We start from the raw sequence: 19,554 nt of genomic DNA on the forward strand, positions 1-19,554 counted from the left end.
ATGCCTCCCGGTCAGAACGGATTCATAAAATGCTTGAGTAGTGACCCAATTTGTTGAGGCGTAGAGTGCCACATCTAACAAAATTATAGGGCTGAGTGACACCCACCTCCCCACATCCACCATCACCACCATAACCACCACCACCACCACCAGCACCACCATCATCACCAGCACCACCATAACCATCACCATCATAACCATCACCATAACCATCACCACCACCACTACCATCACCACTACCACCATCACCACCACCCCCATAACCACCAACATAACCACCACCACCATAACCATAACCACCACCATCACCACCATAACCACTACCATAACCACCACCATCACAACCACCATAACCACCACCATAACCACCACCATCACCACCATAACCACTACCATAACCACCACCATCACCACCATAACCACTACCATCACCACTACCACCACCACTACCATCACCACTACCACCATCACCACCACCCCCATAACCACCAACATAACCACCACCACCATAACCATAACCACCACCATCACCACCATAACCACCACCATAACCACCACCATCACCACCATAACCACTACCATAACCACCACCACCATAACCATAACCACCACCATCACCACCATAACCACTACCATAACCACCACCACCACCACCATCACCACCACCATAACCACCACCATCACCACCATAACCACTACTATTACCACCACCACCACCACCACCATCACAACCACCATAACCACCACCATAACCACCACCATCACCATCGCCACCACCCCCAACAAGTCTCAAGTTGTGACATCTTTGTTTGAATTCTACATCTCATCTTGTCCGTTGTGCTCACATATCACTTCTTGGCAGGTGGTTTCAGTATGCTTTGAAATGTTACACACAGAAGTGTTAATTTAAGCAATTAGGCCCGAGGGGGTATGATATATGGCCAATATACCACGGCTAAGGGCTGTTCTTACGCACAATGCAATGCGGAGTGCCTGGATACAGCCCATTGTCAAAAATGTGGTATACCGTCTGATATACCACGGCTGTCAGCCAATCAGCATTCAGGACTAGAACCACCCAGTTTGTAATATACATTTTTGATCAGAAGAGAACTGTATGATATACACCCCAACGACCCAGAGCTGACGCTCTTGCCACCCTATCACATTCCAACCCCTCCTTACCAATGAAACTTATGCCTTTATAGCTAACAGCAGGTGAAAAATAATATACAATATTATTTTCTTTAACCTCCACACATGATAAATAACGTCGAGAGTCGAATCTCCCATCGGTGCTCTGTCGCTACCCAGGAAACCACATTTCACAATATATCCCAACAGCTTAATCTCAACATGTCATACTGGTAGTAAATGTGACTAAATTGCAGCTGACACATTTACGTATGCCTCTTCTACCGAAGGGCACATAGTTCCAGCGCCAGTTACCCATTGTTGACAGTAGGCAGCTTGCCAGGCCAGCTATACAGTACAGGATGTCATAGAAAAAGCAGATTAATGGTCTGTTTATTTTCCTAATTTCCTTCAGTTAGTGCTCGAGAGTGCAGTAGTCGACAGGTGGTTTGGTGAAAGACTGGAAGAGACTGATTGGGAGACTGAAAGAGAGACTGATTGGGAGACTGATTGGGAGACTGATTGGGAGACTGATTGGGAGACTGAAAAAGAGACTGACTGGGAGACTGAAATAGAGACTGATTGGGAGACTGAAAGAGAGACTGACTGTGAGACTGAAAGGGAGACTGATTGGGAGACTGAAAAAGAGACTGATTAGGAGACTGAAATAGAGAAAGAGAGTGAGGACCAAATTAATGGCACAGTCAGATTTCTGTCTAACAAAGTTGAAGAATATAAGTCAAAGACCTGCTCATCTGTCTTTACGGAGTATGAAACACTTTTTCTAGTTATAAAATGTTATTGAGTTGAGAAGAAGCTGCTATGTTGTGATACACCATGTTCCCACCATCCACAGTTGTTAAACCTTTGCTTAGAAAGGATATCTTGATCAAAACAACCTGGTTAACTCGACCACAATAGATCTCTTACTTCACAGCTGTGGATTGCATTGGAGAGTTTCAATGAGAACAGCAGGCCATATTAAATCAGTAACTGGGTTTTGGGAACATGTGAGCATTTTTTTAGCATATTATTTACTTTCCTGGGCTAAGCTTTACAAAACACTGAAATAAGGTCAGGATTATCTTCAGAAGGGTACAGTTGTTTCCAGGTTATGTTACAATAACATCAACAGCAGGCCTACTACACTGAAGGAATTGATTAGTTCAGGTACAACACTTTATGTGCCAGCAGCGTCACAGTTGTTTTAAATATTGAAACTCGCAGCGCAGCTTCTTGATGATTACTTGAACATAAAGCATAGCACTTAGGAAGTCTTACAACGGTACATACGTTTCCTGGGAAAATATGAAGGACATAAATGATCACACGGCGTTCAGGGACACAGGAAGCAAATCAATTGAGAGGAACGGATGTCATTCGCAGGCTAGCTTCTACACCGTTCCGTGGGGGAAAGGCCTCCCATGCCGCCGTGCCTTTCATCTAGGATGGACACACGTGGCTGATGTCGATCGCCATGGCGATGGCTATTGTATCACATTGTTTTCATGTTCTACCTCTGCTTAACAAAAAAAAAAAACAGGTCTCCTGAGGTAGATGTTGGAACTATAACCTGGGAGTAGGGTCGGGCTACTGCATCAGTGACTCCTGGTGTGAACATGGCAGTTCGCAGGTTGTGTACAGGAAAGGTGAGGCCCTTGTTGTGCAGGTGATTTTTGGGGACCTGGCCGTCACCCCACTCTCCGAGGGTGAGTAGGGGGGGAGTAGGATACGCAAAAAAACACATTTCTATTTCACACCACACACTTGTACATGTGTAAAACAGGACGAATACCCAATACTTCCTATTTGTCTTTGACTTGATAGGAACCTGCGGTTAGGGGAGCAGATCACACAATAATCTACATGCAGACAACTCAGGACAGGCACTGTTGCTATTTAGTGTTCAATTCAATGCTAGTTTTTTGTGGTGAAAACATGCTCAAGACTTAACGACCTGGCGTAGTGATTCGTCACAATATTTTTCAGCTATAACCGTGGTAACAGGGTCTGGATACCTCTGTTGGCTGAGCAGGGAAAGGAACAGAAAAGGGTATCCTGGCAGATTCTTTCTGCTTTCGCTTTCTGAAATTGTCAAGTGTCACCACGTCTGTAAGAAATATGAACACGGCTCCTTGCTGAACAAGTCGTACGTGGCGCAATCTGAGCACTGGAGATAGGACCCTCTGCCGGGGCTCCGGCCAGCGGTCCCCTCCAAACGTTAAGCTCCATCTTCCTGCTGGAAAAGCCATCAAGAGCATCGGGACCAGGGGAGAGCACACACAGACCTGTAGAAAGGTTGGTGGCCAGATCTCAGGCTCCCCTGTGGCTGGATGCTGAGATTGAGAGAGCAGAGGGGCCAAGCTGCAAAGTCTATCACCACACCGCTGTCCATAGGTGCGGCAGGAGGGAGTCGGCCATCATGGCAACCCAGTCAGATCCCCACTAACAAGGCAGACAGCGAAGGCTTCGGCTATGGGCCTGTTAGGGGAGGGAGGAGGGGGGGGAATATTCTGTTTGGTGAGATTAACATTCAACGTTCTTGTGGCCATTGAGACAGAAAAGTCAGGACAGAGCTTTAACCAGATACCCCATAGTAACAGGGTACAATGTGTCTCTTTAACCAGATACCCCATAGTAACAGGGTACAATGTGTCTCTTTAACCAGATACCCCATAGTAACAGGGCACAATGTGTCTCTTTAACCAGATACCCCATAGTAACAGGGCACAATGTGTCCCTTAAACCAGATACCCCATAGTAACAGGGTACAATGTGTCTCTTAAACCAGATACCCCATAGTAACAGGGCACAATGTGTCTCTTTAACCAGATACCCCATAGTAACAGGGCACAATGTGTCTCTTAAACCAGATACCCCATAGTAACAGGGCACAATGTGTCTCTTAAACCAGATACCCCATAGTAACAGGGCACAATGTGTCTCTTAAGGTCCACTTCTAGACAGAGGCCAAAATAACAGTAAGATACATGGAGCATGCTGGTCCTCCACCTTATTTAAAAGAGATCACTTTTATTTGAATGCATGTGGTCTGGTAATCAAAACATCACCGTCAGTGTACATATCACATAGCTGACACAAGGACTTGTACAGACATGGTCCTGTCACAGGTAATCTTTCAACAAGCCGTATTTTCTCTAAAAATCACGATGACCACTGACGTTCACCTGCCAGTCTGAGAAACGACCAAATCATTCTGTTTAGGCATATTACAAGACACTTAAGCGAGCCCTACGTCAAGGTTTGTTTTTATTTTCCTTCACTCGCTCATGGAAGACCAGCCTGACGTTGCCAACTAGAGGTGGCCAAGTCTCAAAACAGATGTTTACTGTTTTCTTTAGGATGATTTGTTCTCTGCTCATTATGGATCTCAGTCCAAGGATAACCACACTCCCCTCACCAGAGCGCTGTGTATCAGAATGGGAGCGTGGGGGCAGCAAAGGCTTTCCTCTTAGGCTAAGCCCAGGTGTGTGTATGTGCATTTATGTGTGAGTCTGTTGTGTGAGTTTGTCTCTGTGTTTGCGTTATTAGAATGTGTGTACAGTGTGTGTGTATGGCCTGTACCTGTGTAGCATGAGTTCAGGCAGCCCTGGATGGCCCTCCACTCACGGGGTCCCCACAGAAGCCATTAAACAGCGCGGCTGGTGGAATAATGTGTGTGACTTGGCCGGCCGGCGAGGCAGGAGCAGGTGCTCTGCTCAGGGCCTCTACACACTGGCTACTTTGATCTGTGGTCCAGGGTCCTCCCTCCCTCCCTCCCTTTGCTCCTGCTAGAGGACTCAGCCCTGCTGCAGGCTCCAGCCCCACACAACTGCTACTGACAGGGTTGCTAGCCCTCAACAATACAACAGGGTATATCGTATTGAGTGTAAGTTTAGATTTATAGACAGGACTTATGGAAAACAAAGTGCTGCCAGGGTTGAAATTTGACAGGTTAAAATGACATATGGTGATATAATGCTTTTTTGTTGTTGTGTTTTTAAATGTTATGCCATACAAAGTACAAAGTAGTAGGCTAACACCTTGGTATAATGGATGACAAATACAAAAACTCCTTCTACATGCCCTGAAGGTTCTTTTACCCCTGCTTTAATTGTGTCATGACCACTGGGGACTATTCCTGAAGTGACTGAAGATGACTCCACTCCAAACAACAACAGACGTTACGTATCAGTTCAGACAATGTTCGTACATGATGATCCCAGCCTGTCAGAGACAGAGACCAGAGTGTTCTGTTGAGTCCCACGGCTGCAGGTCCAGGTTCTTAACCGAATGACACGATAGCAGTGCGTCGCGCACTTAACATGGGCGGCCAGGACATGAGTAATGCTGCTTTTAGCTCCAGGCCTCTGTTCCTTCAAGGTAAAGTCATTAGGGGCTGAGAGCCAGCCCGAGATGAAGCGGCCCACTTGGACTCAGAGAGGGAGAGGATGAAAACCTAAGGCTGTCACAGGGCCCCGAAAGAGAGTTGCCTTTATTGGATAAGCCCACTCCTAGGCATTCCTCTGCCAAGACACTGGGCCCGGCCTGGGCCTCCCTGGAGCAGAGAGGATGGGAGACCGGGACCGGCCTGGGCCTCCCAGGAGCAGCGAGGATGGGAGACTGGGCCCGGCCTGGGCCTCCCAGGAGCAGCGAGAATGGGAGACTGGGCCCGGCCTAGGCCTCCCAGGAGCAGCGAGGATGGGAGACTGGGCCCGGCCTGGGCCTCCCAGGAGCAGCGAGGATGGGAGACTGGGCCCGGCCTGGGCCTCCCAGGAGCAGCGAGGATGGGAGACTGGGCCCGGCCTGGGCCTCCCAGGAGCAGCGAGGATGGGAGACCGGGACTGGCCTGGGCCTCCCAGGAGCAGCGAGAATGGGAGACCAGGCCCGGCCTGCATTTGTAAGCTTGCGTAAATACACATAAACAGCGTACACATACACACACTCATTGTGCTGTCAGTCTCCTACTCAACATGATACAAGGTGGCTAAGCAACAGCGGGAATACTCAATTTCCTGAGTGGGTAACACATCCTCTTATAAAATGCAATTGATTGATTTATTGGGTTTCAGGGCTTGTTTCTGGTTGGATATGAGATGTGCTTTAGAGATCTCATTCCGGAACCTTCTGTTTAGAGGAGAGGGCTACTCACAATGATGGAGCATCTGGACAGAGTGGTTCCAAAATAACGGTAGAAAAAAACCCACTCTAGCCGGGATCCCATGCACAATGACCTGATCTTGATCAGAATAGTATAATATAATTCACAGCTAAAATGAAAGGCCTGATGTCAAAAGGAAAATACATACATAAAAAACATTTAGAAGATTAAAAAGAAAAGGCCGACTGGGAACCCGTTCCCAGTATAATGCATAGTGTGTGCCTGGGAACCCGTTCCCAGTATAATGCATAGTGTGTGCCTGGGAACCCGTTCCCAGTATAATGCATAGTGTGTGCCTGGGAACCCGTTCCCAGTATAATGCATAGTGTGTGCCTGGGAACCCGTTCCCAGTATAATGCATAGTGTGTGCCTGGGAACCCGTTCCCAGTATAATGCATAGTGTGTGCCTGGGAACCCGTTCCCAGTATCATGCATAGTGTGTGCCTGGGAACCCGTTCCCAGTATAATGCATAGTGTGTGCCTGGGAACCCGTTCCCAGTATAATGCATAGTGTGTGCCTGGGAACCCGTTCCCAGTATAATGTATAGTGTGTGCCTGGGAACCCGTTCCCAGTATAATGCATAGTGTGTGCCTGGGAACCCGTTCCCAGTATAATGCATAGTGTGTGCCTGGGAACCCGTTCCCAGTATAATGCATAGTGTGTGCCTGGGAACCCGTTCCCAGTATAATGCATAGTGTGTGCCTGGGAACCCGTTCCCAGTATAATGCATAGTGTGTGCCTGGGAACCCGTTCCCAGTATAATGCATAGTGTGTGCCTGGGAACACGTGAGCATCCTCCTACGTTTGGAGAGGTTCATGTTGAGGAGATGAGAGCAGTACAGCACTCTTATCGATGATCCGTGTGATCCAATTTGACCTCAGAGAGGAACTAAAAGAAACTGACAGAGGGAAGATCACCATGGTGTTTGCCTGGCTTTTACCGTCCCTGCTACTTCACTCACCAGGAGAAGGCTCCTGAATCATCTTTTATATTACGTCCAGCTATTACATCTCTGTTCGTTGAATTATTTCCTTAAATCATCAATATGCCGACAACGAGCGATAAACAACTGATGAAATGGTTGGGAAAGGATTTCCCCATGATCGTTTAACGATAGATTTCATTAAATCACTTACTTTATTTCACAACATCAAAATGGGAAACGTTTTCAAGGGAGGATGTAAATTCATCCTACTGTACAACACCGAGTACTAAGTTTAGAGGTAAGTCAGGTAAAGTAATCAAGTTTATCCCTACATGCCCTAATTAATGTATTGGTGTACTAGGTTTTTTGTTCACTCAGAGAAGGCGATGTGGGATAACTGCCGAGCGATAAGAACAATGAACCAATTGCTGACACAAAAAAATACAAGTTTGGTAAAAATGAGTTATATGTGTCACGTCTGTTCCTGCTTCTCCCCTCCGGCGTACGACGTCGCCAGAGTACGAACCACCGATCCTGGGATTCATCATTAAGCACACCTGGCACTCATTATGATTCACACCTGGACTCCATTACCTTCATCATTTCCTTCACTTTATATGTCACTCTCCCAGGTTCAGTTGCCCAACGTGCGTTTTGCATCGTACAGGGATGATTTTAGAATTTTGAAAGGTACATATCTTGAAAACTTGATTGCTGACAAGCAAACAATTTTGGGACTATGTCAACAATGGACTAATGAAACAAATACCAAACGATTATTTTGAGGTGGAATTTTCCATTAAGCAGGTGGTAGATACTGTGGCCTTTTCTGTCCTTTGTTAAAAATGGTCCTTCGGTTTCAGGCCACACTTGCCTACGGGTATCATGGTCTAACAATGTTTGATGCATACTTGATTGAGAGACATTCTTGAAACTCAGAATTAGGTTAATACTTCACATTCTTCTGTATTGTGACAGGTCACTGTTATTGTGGTCATTAAAAGCTCATCCATTACCTGTTATCGAACAATAAGCAGTAGTTTAAAAACACCTGTCTGATAACAACCATAGATCTCCACTGTCCCCTGAAGACACATCCTGTTATCAACTAACTTACTGGGAGACACAGAGGAATCATTGTGGTTTTTTAATTTTTTTATTTATTTTTTTTACCTTTATTTAACTAGGCAAGTCAGTTAAGAACAAATTCTTATTTTCAATGACGGCCTAGTGGGTTAACTGCCTGTTCAGGGGCAGAACGACAGATTTGTACCTTGTCAGCTCGGGGGTTTGAACTAGCAACCTTCCGGTTACTAGTCCAACGCTCTAACCACTAGGCTACCCTGCCGCCCCGAAAGGTTCTTCCCCTTTCCGTCGTCATTCCCAACGACACAGAGAAGAGAAGTAGAAGAGAAATATCTGGGAGATTTCCGGCCATGGGAATGACCTGATAGCCTGCCATGGGAATGACCTGATAGCTTGCCATGGGAATGACCCGATAGCCTGCCATGGGAATGACCCGATAGCCTGCCATGGGAATGACCCGATAGCCTGCCATGGGAATGACCCGATAGCCTGCCATGGGAATGACCTGATAGCCTGCCATGGGAATGACCCGATAGCCAGCCATGGGAATGACCCGATAGCCTGCCATGGGAATGACCCGATAGCCTGCCAGACTAAAATATCTAGAACCTACATTGGTTAGACGTTGGGGGTGACAAAAACCTTTTAAATAGTCATTATTTATAAATAGTACATGTTATATGAAAATAAAAAAACGTCTGTAGAGGTATGTAGTTGGCAAAGGATCCAGACATTCCACAACTTGTAGACAAACAACAAGCGGCATGTTCCCAGTAGAGGCCGGCCAGTGATGACAAGCCATTCCCTGCAACCTCGCTGACCATTGTTCTGTCTGTTATTGACTGACCGGAGGAAAGTGTTTGTTTTTGCTGGCCCTTATCTGGGTTTATTGGACTTGGCAGGACTAGTAGCGCGAGGCTGTGCCCGAGCCGACCAAAAACACTACATGGTAAAATGGGTGCCCTATTAGGTATTTTCTAGGTGAAGTGTGAGTGAGAGAATTCCATTTGAGTCCCTGTCTAACTGTTTTCATATGCCACCTCGTTGTCATTTTTTAAACTAGCAGTGTCTGAGGATAACCATACTTCCCCTCAGAAAAATATACATTTCTTAATACGGATGACACTCAACTACCTTTTTTCCATTTCCCCCTTCTGACACGCTACTCTGCGTGTCTGACACACTACTCTGTCAGTCTCAGCTGATATGTTAGTCCACCACCTCAAGCTCAACCTCGACAAGAAGGAGCTGCTCTTCCTCCCTTAGGAATGCCTGCCCGCTCCAAGACGTCTCCATCACGGTTGACAACTCCATGGTATTGGAGTTGTCAAAGTTCTACTATATCTGTAGAGTACGACCCTATCTTACACAGGAAGCAGCTCAGGTCCTAATCCAGGAATTTATCATCTCTCTTCTGGACTACTGCCACTCGCTGTTGGCTGGGCTCCCCGCTTGTGCCATCAAACCCCTGCAATTTATCCAGAATACTGCAGCCCGCCTGGTGTTCAACCTTCCCATGTCACCCCACTCCTCGGCACACTCCATTGGCTTCCAGTCGAAGATCACATCCTCTTCAAGGCCACGGTACTTGTCTACAGAGAAGCAAGAGGAAGTGCCCCTCTATCTTCAGGTTATGTTTAAACCCTACACCCCAACCCAAGCACTTCATTCTGCCACCTCTGGTCTCTTGACCTTCCCACCCCTATGGGAGGGCAGCCCCCCACCCCACCACCCCCCACCCGTCTTCTAGCTCTGACTGTGCTGATAACTACTTTATTGATGGAAAATGTACTTACTATGACTATGACTATGACTAGGAGGGACAACCACATATTTTAAGATGAATGCACTAACTGTAAGTCACACTGGATAAGAGAGTCTGCTAAACGACCCAAATGTACGCCCTCAGAGCTTATTCTCGCCACTTAGTAATTCTCAGGGTGATCGTTTGCCACTGCCAAAGAATTCATATTACCATGTGCATCAGCATCCTGACAGGACCCATCCACCGGCTCTCTGTGGTGTTGTAATACTAGGTTATTAACTTGGAAGCACACCCAATTGTTCATTGCCGTTTTCATTTGGACCCCACAGTAATTGAGTGAGAGGCCTATTATATGATACAATGGAGGAGAGCGGACATACAAAAGCTACATCTCAGGAGCTGTTGTAATGAATGCACTCAACGTACAGAAGCTACATCTCAGGAGCTGTTGTAATGAATGCACTCAACGTACAGAAGCTACATCTCAGGAGCTGTTGTAATGAATGCACTCAACGTACAGAAGCTACATCTCAGGAGCTGTTGTAATGAATGTCCTCCACGTACAGAAGCTACATCTCAGGAGCTGTTGTAATGAATGCACTCAACGTACAGAAGCTACATCTCAGGAGCTGTTGTAATGAATGCACTCAACGTACAGAAGCTACATCTCAGGAGCTGTTGTAATGAATGCCCTTCACGTACAGAAGCTACATCTCAGGAGCTGTTGTAATGAATGCACTCAACGTACAGAAGCTACATCTCAGGAGCTGTTGTAATGAATGCCCTTCACGTACAGAAGCTACATCTCAGGAGCTGTTGTAATGAATGCACTCAACGTACAGAAGCTACATCTCAGGAGCTGTTGTAATGAATGCACTCAACGTACAGAAGCTACATCTCAGGAGCTGTTGTAATGAATGTCCTCCACGTACAGAAGCTACATCTCAGGAGCTGTTGTAATGAATGCACTCAACGTACAGAAGCTACATCCAAGGAGTTGTTGTAATGAATGTCCTCCACGTACAGAAGCTACATCTAAGGAGTTGTTGTAATGAATGTCCTCAACATACAGAAGCTACATCTCAGGAGCTGTTGTAATGAATGTCCTCCACGTACAAAAGCTACATCTAAGGAGCTGTTGTAATGAATGTCCTCCACGTACAGAAGCTACATCTCAGGAGATGAATGTCCACCGCCTCACATTGTTCCATCGCTGACTTTTAAAATAGTTTTCCTTTTCAGCCCCCTCGCAAGGAAGAGTGAAATCTCATTGACGAAGTTGAAGAGTGCAATGGGGGGGGGGGGGGGGGGGTACTGCCAAGGGCCCCTGTCAGGCTTTCAGAAGCAGCAGTTCAGTGAGGGTTTATTGGTTCTGAAATGTGTGAGAACGCTGGGAGATGGGACAAGTGGAGCGGGCTGCAGACTGGAACAGCTACAGCGCTCCATTATTTGTTCTCCACTTCAGACGGAGTGGAGGCGATGAAAGAAGAGACCATCTCAATGCACCTAGGTTGTATTAGGTATACTCAATAAGAAAGCACAGGCTGTGATATCAGAGGTTAGGGAATCTCTTTCCACTCCACTCTTGTGCTACCTCCAAACCCATCCTGAAACCCATCCTGAAACACACAACATGGATGTGGCCCCTCTTTTGTTTCAGAGAAATGGAGGCAGGCTGTGATCAGACATTTTCTAATCTGTGTTTACATAGTCACACCCCCCCCCCCCCAGCTCGTTGGCCGCCAGCTCGTCGACTGGGATCAACACTCTCTTTCCATAACAGGAAGAACACAATGACTTGGTAAACATCGGAGATGAATAACAAGCCCTGGTTTTTGAGGCACGCGGCGGTGGGCCGGAGGGACGATAACGCCGGGGTCATTCGGTGTCCAACCTGCTCCACACTCTACTTCCTGGAGTGGTGAGTGTATCTGGTAAAAGACGGGATGCCCACGCTCCAGAGGTACTTTGAGTAAGAACCGCCGCAGGCCAGGCTTCCCTTGAGTGGAGATCTGCTATGTACAGTACAGTGTGACATCCTCCGGACTTACGTTAGGGGTGCACCAGATTCTCACCACACCAGAGGACTTAATAGGGGGAAAAGGCTTACAGTACTTTCTCATGAATAGCTAACGCTGACTTTATTGTTGACCTTTCGGGAATATACCCAGGCAGTTTTTCTCACTAAACCGACAAATAAACCGGGCCAGAGAAAAGATTGGCGGAGCTGAGCTGCGTTTCCGGATTGTCACTCCTCGTTAAGTGGTGATGCCCTGTCTGGCTCTAGCTGGCTGGGCTGCCAGGGCTCCCCTGGCTACATCACTATACCTCCACAACATCTGCTGGCACGGTCGGGCCCTCTCTGATCTCTTTTGATGACACACCGGCCCTGCTCTGATGTCAAGTCACTCACAGAGGGTGACCCAGGGTAAGGGGACAGCAGCCGCCATCGCGGGCAGAAGGGAAAGGGGTCACCACGAACAAAAATGAAAAAGACTGCGCCTCAACCTCCACTGAAATTGGATACTGGGCCTCGGTTCGAGCCCGGCTGTCAGACATGTCAAAGGCATTGCTGAACTACGTTGTATACATTCGAGTCGAGAGAGAAAAAAAAAACCACACTTGAGTCATGCAGAGTTTAGCAACGCTTTATTTGACTTATACTGATTGATGAGGTCTGCATCCCCCCCACGCAACAATGAAGTCTTATTTAAGGCGTCCGTGCCCACATTCTGTGTTCATGAGAGCCATTTAAAATATTTGTTCTGCCACTTTCTGCCAAGATTAATCCTGTTCCCAGCAGGTCAGGAATGTGTCAGCGTGCCCATCCATCTATCAGTCTAAACAGCATGCCATTGCCCAGTGCAAATACTGTCTTTAACCAAAACACTTCATACAGCGCTACACGTATACCTCTCCATTTAACAAGGTACATAAAGAGGCCCAGGAAAACACCACTAAATAATGTCCATTTCTGACAGCTTGAGTTTGCTTCACTAAAACCATTTCTGATGTACTTATTTTGAGAGGTTGCTAGCTGTACTTGATGTCAAAGGTTCACTGTACCTTAATCTGAAGAGTTGGTGAGGCACGCCTAGTTAGGGAAACTGCTCAGTGAGTAAAGTTGGAGATGTCGACCTGTGCCGTTGACAACCCCAGCTTTGAATAGCACTTCTGACATTCACTCGCCTGAAGCTTCAAGTATCTAAATCAGTGGCAAAATCCAGTTTATTATCTTATTCAGTTGGAGGCAAACATTAGGTTTAGGCGATATACCGTTGAATTTCAAAATACCAACGTTATGACTTTCAATACTGTCCAAAAAAATTTTTGGGGGGGGGTGCTAGAAATCTAAGATGTGTCAAATTATATCCAACTCAGGGCTTCAGCTATGCATTTGGTTTGCTAACTAAGGCCGTCATTGTAAATAAGAGTTTGTTCTCAACTGACTTGCCTAGTTAAATAAAGATTAAAAAATATATATATTTATATATATATAATAAAAATAATAATAACCTGGCTAGCTAAGTGGCCAGATGTCAAGATCAAGTTTCTTGGTTACAGCAGAGACATTCAATCCCCTCCTGGACCAAGATCCCTGTTGCCAAAATTGTTTGACGGTTTGAAAATCTGCCCTACCATAGAAAACACACATCTATCAACACCTCCTAGCATAATTCCATTAAAAAAAGAAGTTTAGCAGCCAAGGAACAATCATGTAATTTATGGTTTAAAAATGACATTTTTCCAGAACTTGACATACATATTCCATGTGCTCAGGCCAGAAAATTGTGATTTTGAAGGGCTGTGAAAATGCCACGTTGTTAATCACACTTTGTCATTTGTGATCTGGAAACTGTTGACTTTTGTCCTCAGAAGTCCTCTGTTAGTGCCAACGACTAAGTACCGCATCAATCAAATTCAACAACTTAATTTCAAGCAGACAGACAGACACATCGAGGATCGAAAGTGAGAGAATTTGGCCAGATCCTTCTTCATGTCGCAGTACATGATGCTGAGGCGTCCGATGTCCTTGGTATGCTCTTCGTCCACCTCCTCCTCCCAGTCCTCCTTCTGTCTGTCTATGGTCACCTGCAACTGGGTGCTCTAAGGTGCATAACATGCAAGGATCTGGGTCAGGCCCGAAGACAAAAAAAATATCTGAACTAAACAAAAATGAAATTGGAAATGAAATTTGGAAATGAGATTTGGGTGGTACTCAGTTTCAAACAGCTATCTCCTGTTTAGTGCCAAATGATCCGCCCCTGGGCCCGGTTTCCCAAAAGCATCTTAAAACCAAGTTCATCGTTAGAACCTTTGTAGGAGCATTGGTAAATCCCCGAGTTGTTTCCCAAAACCATTAGAACTAAAGTTGCACTTGAAAACAATCTTTATTTACTAACTGCCTCAGACCACTCTTAGTGGAGAGCTAAGTGCATCGTTAGGTGCTTTTTCGCCCTTCCACATAACTTTATACATAGAAGATCTCTGCTAAACACACTCAAGATGTTTATCTGTCTCTCTGTAAACACCTATAAATTCAGAACAAAGTTGACTACAAAGTTACCAAAGTCTTCGTATGTTACAGACGAGCAAAGGATAAAACAAAATGCCTAAAATGAAAACCCAGATGACTGTAATAAAAGGCAAATACAGTAGAGACTACACATTTCAATCATATTGAAATCTATTTCTTGTTCAATCAATTGAGTTCTATTTGGCTAATTGTAGGCTACTGTTGGTCATTTTTGCCTAAATATATTTCATGATATGTAACATGTGAGCAATGAGGTGTAGGCTGGGCATAAGCATTAGGTTAATAAGCCACCTTAATATTTGCAGCCATAGCCTATAGGTGATCCTTCGTCAGTATTGTGGAATAATTCTAATGTTAAGGTAAGATTTGAATGGACCAAGCTGATCCGTGAGCAGCGTTGCCTTTCTTTCGATCCTATCAGTAATGACACCTGCTCCAATGACAGACTTAGTGAAAGTTCTCCCTGCTTAGTGTTTTGGGAAACATAAGCGACTTCTTCGGTTGTTGTACGATTCATTGTTCATACACTCGTAAGCCTAAGTTCCATCGATAATGAGAAACTGGGCCCTGGTCTGTTGTCACAATCCATGCCTGTGAATGGTTAAATCACTATTGGTAAATCAAGGGCTTTGAAGAGAGCCTGTGTCTTTACTTGGTCTGCTTATAGCTCCCTCTCCTGGATCCTCTGTGACGTGGGATTCCCATCCTCCACTGTAGAAAAACACAAGCAACAATGTTCCATTCAACTACTTTCCAGCTTTATCAGTTAAGGCACATTGAAATAATACAACAAGTCAAGTCATTTGGAAAACATTACGATAGCATTCAATCAGTCCATATTACAACTGCAATGGTTAGCAATTGAAAAATACACTGGCTAGGTCAGGAAGGGGCTTACATCGTGTGAGGGCCTCACAGAGGTGCTTATGCATGTGCTCTGAACATTTGGGCAACGACTGCTCATTGGTCTCCACCACCATTTTGTTCAGGTTGTCCAGGAAACGGCTCTCTCTGAATCCAAGTTTTTCCTGAAAATAAAATAAAAAAAACGTGCATGTTAGCAAAGATCAAATTACCAGCCTCCTCTGTGTCAGATATACTGAAAAGAAACAACTTTATTTTCTATTGTAGGAGGAGTAGGGCTAGCTGTGGTCAATTCCATTTAAACTCAAGGAATTGTGTCCCCACCTTAGACAAAATAATTTAAATGTTCCACATATGTGTCATTGACAGTCAAATTAGAATTACAATTCAATTTAGCTCCTGAATTGAGAAAAAAATGGACAACACACAAGGACACGGTGAGGCTTCCTAACAGATCTGGGACTAGGTTAGAGGCGTCCTAACAGATCTCGTACCAGGTTAGAGACTGCCTAACAGATCTGGGACCAGGTTAGAGGCTTCCTAACAGATCTGGGACCAGGTTAGAGGCTTCCTAACAGATCTGGGACCAGGTTAGAGGCTGCCTAACAGATCTGGGACCAGGTTAGAGACTACTAGTCTTGGTACCAGTCCGTTTGGCTATCATTCCAATCCTTGCCACTCCTGTCATGCTAAACATACAAATAAAATATTTGGCATTTGACACAGAGTAAATGGTGGCTCAGTTGGTAGAACATGGTGCTTGCAACGCCTGGGTTGCAAAAACATGTATGCACTCACTACTGTAAGTTGCTCTGGATAAGAGCGTCTGCTAAAATTACTCAAATGTTGTACATACATGGAGTGAAATGTTAGCTAGCTAAAAAGACTGGCACCCAAGCTAAGAGAATGGCAGTATGCGTACATTCTGCAACATATGACTCTCTCTCTCGAGTTATGTAGGTTAGCCAGCTAAGTTAAATGCGATTTATGGTAACTGCAACATAATAATGAACTCACCTGTGGCTAGCTTGTCCATAGTCACGCGTTAAAACACACATCCCGACAACACTTGAAATAACGTTACTTTGTTTAGAATTGAGTAAGCCTGCTGGCTTTAGCAACCTCTTTTCGCTATTGCCTAGCTTTAGAAGATATAAATGCTTAGTAGCTATTTACATGCAAGTTATCAAACGTAAATGTGACTATATTTTTGGTTATTCTAACAAAAACCTATACTGTAATTGTAGTCAGTTGATTTGATGTCAGCTGATGTAAATATTCACATTACTTCCGGGTACGAGGACTTGGATCAAACCAAACCTCCCAAAACGGGGAGCACACTTAAAGGCCTACCAATGCAAATTATAAGGTACCAGTAGGTACAGTTCCATAGCATCAATCATCACTTTTGTGAATGTATACTATGGGTGTAGCCTACACATTTATCAATACATTTCCATCTTCCATGGTTTAGTATTTAATCTCTCTCAATTCAATTCAAAGGGCTTTACTGGCATGGGAAACATATGGTAGCATTGCCAAAGCAAGTGAAATAGATAATAAACAAAAGTGAAATAAACAATCAAATTAACAGTAGACATTACACTCACAGAAGTTTCAAATGTCATATTATGGCTATGTACAGTGTTATAATGATGTGCAAATTCCTCTCTCTCTCTCTCTCTCTGTGTGTCTGTGTGCATGATAAGGCATTTAAACAGATGTATTGTTATTGACGAAATGCCATTTATTTCAGGGTGTAAATCTCAATGCAATGATAATGATGGAGGACAGGAGGTCTTGCATGAGTTAGGACTGCAGATGTCAGTCTTGTTCTATGGTGTGGCTTTATCAGTTAGTTCCCCACAGCCACATAAAGTCTAACAATGAGGATGAGGCTGATGAGTCACCTATGCATAGCCTATAATACAATAAATTGAAGTGTCTCATAACAGAGTGATAGTCCATTTACATCTATAGAATTCCCGCACTCCATTCAGGCTGATGACAGTGGTAATTAGAAGGATTTGGCCATCCATTTTGAGGGATTTCATCGTGTGATACCTTATTGTGTGTATCTGCCATGGATTTAGAATTGAAACATTATGCTGTGTGTACAATGTCGGCCATAGCAGGAAATAGTAGATATCTGAATATGACTTTAAAAGTGAGATTATACACTACACGCCCCATCTCCTTGTTTTTGTGCAATAGTACATTCAATCAGTAAATGAAGTATTATAATATTATGGGCCACTGTATCCCACCAAGACTACCAGGGTTTTATTTTTATTTAACCATTATTTGACCAGGTAAGTTGACAGAACACGTTCTCATTTACAGCAACGACCTGGGGAATAGTTACAGGGGAGAGGAAGGGGGATGAATGAGCCAAAGACAAGTACAAAGTACAGTACGTGTACAGACGCACCAATAGCCTAGATGATTTAGTGGGCTCATTCTTCAAAGTCATGCAGACATAATATACGGAGAAGAAGTTTGAGATGTTATGCTAATTCTGCCGAGGAGAGGAAGACTTGTTTTACTGAAGAAAAAGTCTGTTCACATAATTTGCCACTAGGTGGAAACAAGGTCCAGTTTTTATAATTGCCAGTCTGGTTAATGAGACACTGCTTAGTAAATTAATTTAGTATCTAAATCTAAATGTAAATATATCACCTCCTCTCAGTGTAGGCATATTTAGAGACGAGGACTCCTGGCAAGACCACGTTAAGAACGGGGTTGTTAGGGGGGCTAGTGTTGCATGTTCAGACTTCCAACATTTGTTCTGAAAGAAGTGGCCGCATTTACTCACAATTGTCACTTCCACATGAAAGAGAGTCTTCAGACATGCTCTAATTCCAGGCCTAGCTAAATAGTTGTTAGCCTATCCGCACCATTGATTTTGATCTGAGGCTACTAGATATTGCAGTCATGAGCAGTTCTTGTGGCAATTGATTAACTGCCATCACAGAGTGCTCCAGGGCCCCATTGGAAAAAGAGTGCGTTTAGTAAACTTTGACGTTAGTGAAAATAAGTTGGGGTGCTTTTAAATTGATTGCCTACAAACAAGGTCAGATGAACATGAAATAATGACAAGACAACACATACACACTACACAGTATGACAATGACATAATCAATATTCCCTTGATGTGCAGCTGTGCAGGCAAATAATATTGACAGATGAAATATTTTGTTAAAGACTAAAAATACCTATGCATAATAGGCTGCAATGTAATGTATTATAGATACATTGTATTACACTCGCAGAATTTGAGAGTTCAAGAGTATAACATTATTATTGTGATGGTAAAAATGTAATAACACATCAACAGCCATGAAATATATATATATATATATATATATATACATATATAAACTGCCAATGCCAATTTGCTCAATAAAGCATACACCCACATTATTAATTTACAGTTGTTGAATTATATATACCTTATTTTTCACTGGTACATTTGTAATTAAATATATTTTTTAAATTAATTATATTTTCATTGACTTTATGTAAAAGGATGAATAGGATGTGATTTTTTTTCTTAATAGTTGAGAGTGAATTAATTACACCTAAAGAAATGTGGCCTACGTATTGAGAATGAGGACCGCAAGCTGAACTGAAGCCACAAAAAACTGCACGAACGGAATGCCCCGTCATTGCACGATTCTCCTGTATATCCATTGCAGCAAAGAAGTAGACGTTAAAGTAGTTGGAGAACGAAGCCAACATCGGCATAACAACGATGACACCGTCTTTGCCCATTATTATCTGTCAGGGTTGTGTTCCCAGGTTCCAGTTAGGTTCACATGCGATAGTCCCTTGCATGAGCCATGTCATGTGTTTAGACTCATTTGTCTCACAGGTCTATTAAGTGAATACGGCAACAGTGGGTGTCTCTTCGTTGCACACCCGTTCTGAAATAGAATAGCTTTTCAAGGACAAACAACACAGTGTAGTGTTTTCATTTTTTTTTTTTTTTTAAGAATAAATAAAAAGTTTCCGAAATATTTACAGAACAAATAACATCTACATGATTTCTGAATAAAAGGTGTACATTTTTTTTCAATA

At 44.1% G+C, this 19,554-nt stretch overlaps 1 pseudogene; it reads right to left on the minus strand.

Annotated features, from left to right (window-relative positions):
* Window positions 1–9,727: 9,727 nt before the first annotated feature.
* Window positions 9,728–19,248, minus strand: LOC139420524 (biogenesis of lysosome-related organelles complex 1 subunit 5-like; annotated as a pseudogene).
* Between the last annotated feature and the right edge of the window lie 306 nt (window positions 19,249–19,554).

Source organism: Oncorhynchus clarkii, chromosome 11, assembly GCF_045791955.1.
Source record: "Oncorhynchus clarkii lewisi isolate Uvic-CL-2024 chromosome 11, UVic_Ocla_1.0, whole genome shotgun sequence".
NCBI lineage: Eukaryota > Metazoa > Chordata > Actinopteri > Salmoniformes > Salmonidae > Oncorhynchus > Oncorhynchus clarkii.